We start from the raw sequence: 8,704 nt of genomic DNA, 5'->3' as shown, positions 1-8,704 counted from the left end.
ATACACACCGCTAGGCATACATTATTAGAACATTGATTAATGTTGCAAAGAGGGTTAATTTGGCTAGAAATCGACTGAGCTTGTGCTTCTCCATACCAAGCAGCCTTAAACTATACTGCCTGCCAGTAGGGATGACATGAGTCTCCTACACTTTGAGTCCTTTGGCTCAGGTAACATTTCCTATACACAGATTCACATGCATATGATTGATTGGCTTGGCGGTTTTTGTGTGGGATGCAAAGTTCTCTGTCACCCTACACTGGTAGGAGTGGCGCTATATAACTAATTCAATGCATCTGAGAGTGTGGTTATGGAAACTTGGTCAACTGTTAAAGGGGGCTAGTGAGAGAATCTGTGGGGGAGGCGGCATTGGGGGGGCGCCAACAACATTCTTGCACAGGGCGCCACCATCGCCAAGGCCGGCACCGCCGTTTACCGCGGGAGTGCGTGAGTTCTACAACACTTTTAGGGCGTGCCGAATTACATTCATCATAACCAGCATAGCGCAGGATACAAACCAAATTATTTCCGGCAACTAAGTATAATTTTCTAGTGATACCCAATGAAACTGGTTTATCGGGCAGAAAATAACAGATTTCAAACTTTAGCTACTGAAAATTATACTTTCCATGCACAACTAGCTAGTGCATGGCCCATTACGATATGCTGGGGAAGAACCAGGCCCGAAGCCTCAGCGCCTTATCAATATGCAGTGATTCTGGGAAAATCACTTATTCTTCCTGTGCCTAATAAGAAAGGAGTGTGTCCTTGGTCTAGCGTTAGTTGGTGCGCAGGTAAAGCGCGCAAGCACTCGATACCTTGCTGCTCGTGCAGCACTACCATAAACTGGAAAATATATATGGTACCAAATAGTCTAGCATGAGGGTGTGTTGCAGACATATTAGGGTAATCTGCAGCTCACTAGCTACTTTTTTAACAAGAGAAGCTGTTTTACATAGTGTGGACGTCAGTGATCTGGCTTTGTCATTCGAAGTCTGCAGCATGCGCTTCACCTATTTCGGATATTTGGGGTCCGTAACAAGATAGCACTCACACATAGTTTCAGCATGAGCACCCCCACTGTGCCAGCCGGTTAGTTGATAGCCCTAGCCTGGACTGACACAGCTAGATCTCTACAGCAGCCGCCTGTGTCTCCAAAATACCGTAAAATAAGTTCTGTGTGACACCATAGGTGTTTGGCGGCAGTATTGTATTTTCGGTGACTTCCTGTGCTGGCCGGAATGTGTGGGGGTAGCGAGCTTGGTTCTTACTAGATCAAAGTTGGAGACGGGTGGTGTCAGGGAGGGCCTTGACACACTAAGCTAAGTGTGAGTGGGTGGTCCTTGGTGCTTGGCACCACCTCTTATTGTTCAGCTCCGGCGCTGGGGACAGGATTCCAGTTAGCACTGTCGATCTAATTTTAGAGTGTACCACTACAGCATGCATTGAGGAATTCAATCTCATTAAGATTGATATTGCCTGCTGCCCAGGCCGTTCTATTAGCGGTGGGAGTATGGAATAGTCTTTACTGTCGGGCCTTTAACGCTGCAGCGGGCGTACTAACAGCTGGTATAGCCCGCTGCTGCGGGCTATAAGGCTGTAATATGTTTTCCTTTGTGGAAGGGTTTTATTGGAAACATTCTGAATGAGACAAGTATTGGTATAGAGACATGTTGTTAGTTGCAGGTACAGTAAACTGGCTACTTTTACTACCACTTCCTCGAACATAACGGCTTGCCAAAACAGCATGGTTTTCAGAGTCTGATGTAAGATATATAGGCATTGTTGTCCAAACATCATGCTCAAATTGGTCCCTGTAATGTAATTCTTATTGCAGCCCACACGCTGGTGGAACTACAATCCATGCAAGCAACCTATGGGGCAGTTTCCCAAGCTCGAGTTGAGTTAGTGGTCTCTCTTAACTTGACGGATGTTTCATTCCTGAAAGCCCTGAACCAGAGGCCACCATCACTATTCACACTATTGTCCCCAAGCTTTCCTTCGATTCCTGGCTTCATGTTGAAAATGCATGGCTTTATATTTCAAAGGTACTTTTTTGCGGGCCACTCGCCATTTTACTAAGGAAGTAGGCCCAGGCTGATGGTGATTAAGATAGTCACATGTGATCAAATATTGGTTAAAGGTTTGGATTTGGAATACCGATGTTATTATTGTGAGTTCCACGCTTGAGTCAAGAGGTGCTGCTGTCTTTCATCTTTGCCTTGCTATTCGAAAACAGCTGGTGTAATGTTTTCTTTCAAATCACAGTCATAGTGGCAGCTTAGTCTATACAGAAAAGTCAGCAGCTTGAGCTGTTTTGAGACAAGCTGAGGGCCTGGGTTTGTGGGTCATACATAACATCTTGAAGGTATTTATTATTGTGAGTTCCACGCTTAAGTCAAGAGATGCTGCTGCCTTTCATCTTTAGCCTTGCTATTCGGGTGTAATGTTTTCTTCGACTCACAGTCATAGTGGCAGCTTAGTCTATACAGGAATGTCATCAGCCTGAGCTGTTTTGAGACAAGCGGAAGGCCTGGGTTTGTGTGTCATACATAACATCTTTAAGGTTATTCTCCCTGTTCCACAGGGAGGCAAGGTAAAGCCCAGAGTGACATGGTCTACCGAGACTTAGCCTGGCTCGCCTCTTCTGCGACCTTTTGAAGTTCGTTTATTTATTTTATGACGGTGACAGATGCTATCACAGTTGCTTGATAGGCACCAGGGCCAGATGACATTTAAGTGCATTGTGTTCTGGGAGCTAAGGATCGGGTCCATTTTAGTAAGCACAAGGAGCGGTAAATATTTGGTGTCGCTCAGAAGATGCCCTGTGTTGGGTGAATGATATCTGAGAGCTGTACTCCTTCGAAAAGGACATTGCCAAATAGGCAAGCCAATGGCACATCAAGTGGTTATGGTGCAAAATCTCGAAAGTCATTTTGTTATGGAATCCAAAAAAAATAAAAAAATACTGCTCTCTTTTATCCATTCTACGATATTAATGTGTTGACGTGAAATGTTCACCTGGGCCACGTCGCGACCCCCAAGATTAAAACTACATGTGGTTTCCCGAGGGATCCTTTAAATGGAAACACTTTGGTGGAACAAGGTTTATCACACCAGGTCCCAGATATTGGAACTCCCCACCTCTAGAGATTAGGTCCTGCACTGACCTCATGACTTCCCGCAAACTCCTAAAACATGGCTAGTTAGACAGGTATATGAGTAACATACCACCCTAACAGCTTTCAGAGTAGCGCCAGGAAACCAACCTGGTACGTGTGCCCTACAAATTTAGTATACCATAACATAACAAATGTTGGATTGGTTTTCATAATCTTTTAGGAGCAGGACATAATGTGTTTATTGCACAAACTGAGAGATTCGAAAACAGAGCTTGTGGAACCACACAGGATGTTTCACAAGGTGACAGCAAGCCATACTGTTGGAATAAACAATTAATAAAAAAGAAATTACACTATTTTGAAATTAATTAAATGGAAGTCAACAAGTTTAACGATATTTTGGACTAATAGTTATGGTTAAAGGTGAGATAAGGTTACATCGTTTTACAAAATCAATTCTAAAAATTGCAGTTCAAGTTGTATCAGTCAATAACATTAACTAACAACATTATATAGCAAACATTACACAAATGGTAAATATTTTCAGTGCCTGTATTTAAAAAAAAAAAAAAAAATGGCATTTGCACATAGGTTCCCGATTGTTGTGGTTAGCATTAGGTTTTGAATTAGGGAAGGAGGTGCTGAGCCAATTCAATTATTAAAACTGATTTGATTTCTATAAATATTAGTTCATATTACATGTCGTCTTCAGGAAATAAGCTTTAATTTTAAGTAAATTAAAAAGTAGGAATTAACCGAAATATTTCAATAATATTATCTTAGTTTGATTTTATATGAACTATTGAAGAACAAGGCTAGAATAAGACTCCATCATCTAATTTAATGTAACTTCATTTGCAAAAATATGCAATAAAACTCGTATTATCTGGTTAGTTAAGATAGATCCCCAGAATGCTAGGTCATTATTGGCAGTAGGGAGGCCAAAACCAGGAGATGTCGCTGAGATAGTGGTCATTTGAAGTAAAGCAAGAGGATAATAATACAATGTGAAAGGAAGCAAAAGTAGGGAGCATTGGCCAAAAAGGTAAATACGGCAGAGTTAGCAGTTTTAGCTATTTTCATTGATTTGTATTAGCATACTGTAGGAAGGTGATATTGTCTCAACGAATCACTGGCCAAGAATGCTGTCACTAGCTAAGGGTGGCATTAATCATTCAGAGACAGTGTCATGAAGCAGCCAGGGACAGTGAGCATATGTTTCCCGTGTGCTGGGTGAGAGTACAAAGACAGAGGCTGTTGCCCCCCTACTGTCTGATGTTCACAGCTTTTAAGTGCCCATCCCATCATTAGATACCCGTGATGTCCGCTGTGTTGATGAACGTAGGGAAGGCAGTAACTCACACGTTACCTTCATCTTGCTTTCTTGTGCTGTAGCTGTTGGAAACACACTTCTAAGCCACAAAGGGCCCTAATTTGGCCCAATTGAAAATCACAATAGGATTTCATGTCCATAACCGCCAGTTTCAATGCCTTGTTACCCATGCCATATTTCCCAGCCTGAGAAACAGATTTAGGTGTTGCTCTTCTTCGCTCAGTCTTTCCTTGTAGCCGAGGGGTTTGAAACGTTCGCAAATTTTGGTCCTCGAGCTGAAAGATATGTATCCTTCAGAAGCAAATTCTCATCTGTTAGCAGTCAGCTTTAAATATTTTACCCTGCCTAGAAATCATGCAAACCCCGAAGCGGCTGCAATTCGGGAACCATAAACACTATCAATACATCACCTTTTTAGACAAAGTGGAAAATGAGACCTTCTTCGTGCCAGGAAAGATACTCTGTTTTCCGTAATACATCCACCTTCCCTGCAGAGAACATATTCTTCCATTGTTTATAAAATTATGTTCAAGGAACGAAGGGTATAGATGGATTGAAGAATTAAAAAAAAAAAATGCTATGGTTCAGTTCTGGCTCTACAATGCAGTTGCATCGCAAAGAAGTTAGGAACATCATTCACGTATAAGCTGAACAGCAGTGGGGCCAAAAGACATCCTTGCGTCAATTCGCTTTTGGTGGAAATCCCCTTTGGTAGGCTGCTCTGGTGTTCTGAGTAAAGTTGTAAATTATTGATGTTATTTACGGGTTATGGAACAGGATCCATAATTTAGCCCACTAAAGCTAGCTCGCAGGGGCAGGGCACCTATAACAGCGAAGGGAGGAAGGGGTGGCTCTGGCAGCGACGGGAGCCTCCCCAGAGCTGTGGCGGAGTTACAGGGCGATCTGGAGGCAGAAGGGTACAGTAAGGGTACCTCTGCGACAGTCGGTACAGTAAGGGTACCCCTGTCTGGCACAGTAAGGGTGCCCGAGCCAAGGTGCGGGAGCCGAAGGAGGTTCTGGGAAGACCGCGACGGCGCCCCGTTAGTCCTTCGGGCGGTTGGGGGGGCCTGACAACCGGGGGTGTGCCACAACACACTCCGCCCCCGTTAAAAGGGGGCGGGAGTATTAGACAAATCACGTGATCCAAAGGAGGATCTGAAAAAAATGTGCCGCACTGCCGGGCATCGACCCACTGTGCGTGCTGGCTCGCAAGGCGGGCGGAGCAGCGAGGGGCTGCTTGCCCTGGATCGCCCGTAAGATAACCCACTCTATCGTCATACTTATGTTGTATGAAATAAACCTGCAGCAGTTCTTCACCCCTAAAGAATGTGTCAGTGTAATCTTTGGGTGACGTCTGTGCATACGTGTTGAGTGGAGCTGATGACGGTGTGGTCACTATGCCGCTGCCCGCGTCCCATGCAGGGGGACATCAGCAGGGCAGCTCTCTAGTGGCCACCCGTCAGAGCCTCCCCCCCCCCTGTTCCATCTCTCTCGAGAGACCGCGCCTTGGGGAGGGCAGGCCCCCAATGGGCATTGCTGCGGGAGGCGGGCCACTGGGCTGGGCGGGGCCAGGCCCTATTTATGCCCACCGCCCCCGTAGATCGCCCTCTGCTTCCTGTGTACACTCCTGGCCGAGCGAGATCCCACCCTTTCGGCTTACACTGCGCGGCGTAGGCAGCGCGCAACTGGAATGTTATAATGTTTTTTCTTGTGTTGCAGGCGGAGTTACAGGGCGATCTGGAGGCAGAAGGGTACAGTAAGGGTACCTCTGCGACAGTCGGTACAGTAAGGGTACCCCTGTCCGGCACAGTAAGGGTGCCCGAGCCAAGGTCCGGGAGCCGAAGGAGGTTCTGGGAAGACCGCGACAGCGCCCCGTTAGTCCTTCGGGCGGTTGGGGGGCCTGACCAACCGGGGGTGTGCCATAACACGCTCCGCCCCCGTTAAAAGGGGGCGGGAGTATTAGACAGATCACGTGATCCAAAGGAGGATCTGAAAAAAATGTGCCGCACTGCCGGGCATCAACCCACCGTGCGTGCTGGCTCGCAAGGCGGGCAGAGCAGCGAGGGGGTGCTTGCCCTGGATCGCACGTAAGATAACCCACTCTATTGTCATACTTATGTTGTATGAAATAAACCTGCAGCAGTTCTTCACCCATAACGAATGTGTCAGTGTAATCTTTGGGTGACGTCTGGTCTGTGCATACGTGTTGAGTGGAGCGGATGACGGTGTGGTCACTATGCGTTTGGTCCGAAAGTATATTTCGGAAGAACTTGAAGACCTGGCTGTTCAAGATAGAATAGAGGGTTTCTCTCTCCCGGGTTTCTAGAATGCCGAAATGCCCTATATGAGCTGTCCATTGGTACCGCAGCGCGGGGACATACTAGATAGTATAACCAAGCGCTATATAAACTTCTTTATTATTATTATTATCAACATCCGGATAAAGAACCCTGCACACGTGTGCTGGGTAAGTATGCCATGCCCCAGGGCTAGTACCATTGGTAGATATTGATCCTGCAAGTTGAGAACTTCCTTGATGGATCGATTCGAGCGCGTGCTGCGCAGGTGTACGCCTGAGTTCAGAAGCTGTCGGGAATAGGAGCCCCAAATCCCAGCTGTCTGGAAGGAAGTATCTGTGCAGCACGACTGGGAATCGGCTGCAGTCCGTCTGGCCCAGGGGACCGATCAGTGCTGCAAGAACATTTTGGTGTGGCCCTGGCCCCACTGGTGTGTTCCTAGTGTGCACTCAGCCTGACCCTGAGCGTACGCCGGTCCGCCTACAGGTATAAAAGTGTATCATTGGGGTAAGCTGCCCACAGACTCGATCCAAGTAAGCCTAGCAGTTATCAGGGCCAGAAATTCAATCTCATGCTCACCTTTCTTGTCCTCCCACCTCCATCCATCCACCATTGACATAGGATTGCAACCCTTCACCGCCATGCCAAAAAGTTTACCATGCGCTGCAATTTACTAGCTGTGCACGGTGCACCCATGAACTGCAGTTGCAGAGCACAGCCGTAACCGCGTCCATCAGTTTTCCGGATATTGCCTTTATTTAACTCCCGCTGGCCCGAGGATACCAGTGTGTGGGCACTGGAAACCCTCTGTCAGTTTCCATCAACTTCGCCCCTCACTTTCCATTCCCTTCCCCTTTGACACCGCCATTGTGGCAAGGGTCTTTTCTCGCTGTGTTGTCCCCTACAGGTACAGGGTTGCTGGGCCTGTGTAGACCTCGTAGAAGCAGTGGAGCTTAGCCGAGCATGGGAGGCGTCGGAGCAGTACACAAACTCACATCCTCAGCCTGAACACAACAGGAACAGCCCCTAACTTCACCAGGCCCTCCCAACGCAGCGGCCCAAGTGCCTGTGAAGTGTGAGCGCATGCGTACCAAATTAAAGCGGAAACAGTGATGGTGAGGCCACGCAGATTAAACCCAGTAGTGACAACGTAGAAACGTGATTGTCTCTCTCCTCAGTAACTGTGCTACACCCCATACAAATGGCTCCTATATTATGCGCAACTTCTTGACAGACAATAAACGAAGGGGTTGTTACATTGCGTAACCCAGTTAAACTCATGGATCGCTAGTCAGGAGGTGCTACTGGTTATTTCATTATTTCCTTTCTGGCAGTTTTATTAATGGAATTTAGACGCGGTTGAGTAGATTCAATTGTGTTTTATTTTTTACATGTAAACGACTCACTGGTCATTGAGTTGTTAGTCGTTAATGTGCACTTTGCTAAATTCAGTTTTTTAGCCAATGCTTCCTCCTGTCCATTTCTTGGACTGCTCTTCTTTACCAGCATAACACTCCAGTGCTAGGACGGTGTACTTGTTGCTCAGTTTTTTAACAACAAGTAAGGTAAACCCCAGAGGCAAAAGACTATAGTTGTCACAATTTATGCCCAGTAACCACTTATTACTCTGGGAACCCCCAGAAAGGTGACCCTTGGTTTGATTTAGGGAGGCCGGTGCGGGCGGTGTTGTAAAAAGAAATGTTTTGTCCGTTTTTCTCGCATGCACTCCTCTTATGCCCTCATTAGTTATACTCCACAGACTGTGGCTGCTACCATGTACTGAAGATGGTGAGCCGGGGGAAATGCAAAAAAAAAATGAAAAACACTTACCTTGAGGTGCGACGTCCTCTTCTACCGTCGTCTTTCTTCCAGGTAGACTCTGGGACCCAGGAAACTGCACTAACCAATCCTGGTGCTGCTTTCACAGCATGAAAGCAGCGCCAGGATTGGAT

The 8,704-nt window shown here is 46.5% G+C and overlaps 1 protein-coding gene across 1 annotated transcript in view; it reads left to right on the top strand.

Annotated features, from left to right (window-relative positions):
* LOC146809955 (testis-expressed protein 47-like) overlaps positions 1-8,704 on the top strand; it is a 166,171-nt gene that overhangs the window by 876 nt on the left and 156,591 nt on the right. The gene's annotated exons all lie outside the window — the stretch shown is intronic.

The sequence above is a fragment of the Triturus cristatus genome, chromosome 7 (assembly GCF_964204655.1).
Source record: "Triturus cristatus chromosome 7, aTriCri1.1, whole genome shotgun sequence".
Lineage (NCBI taxonomy): Eukaryota > Metazoa > Chordata > Amphibia > Caudata > Salamandridae > Triturus > Triturus cristatus.
The sequence above is the reverse complement of the archived record's forward strand: the minus strand, read 5'-3'. Positions and strand labels throughout refer to the sequence as shown.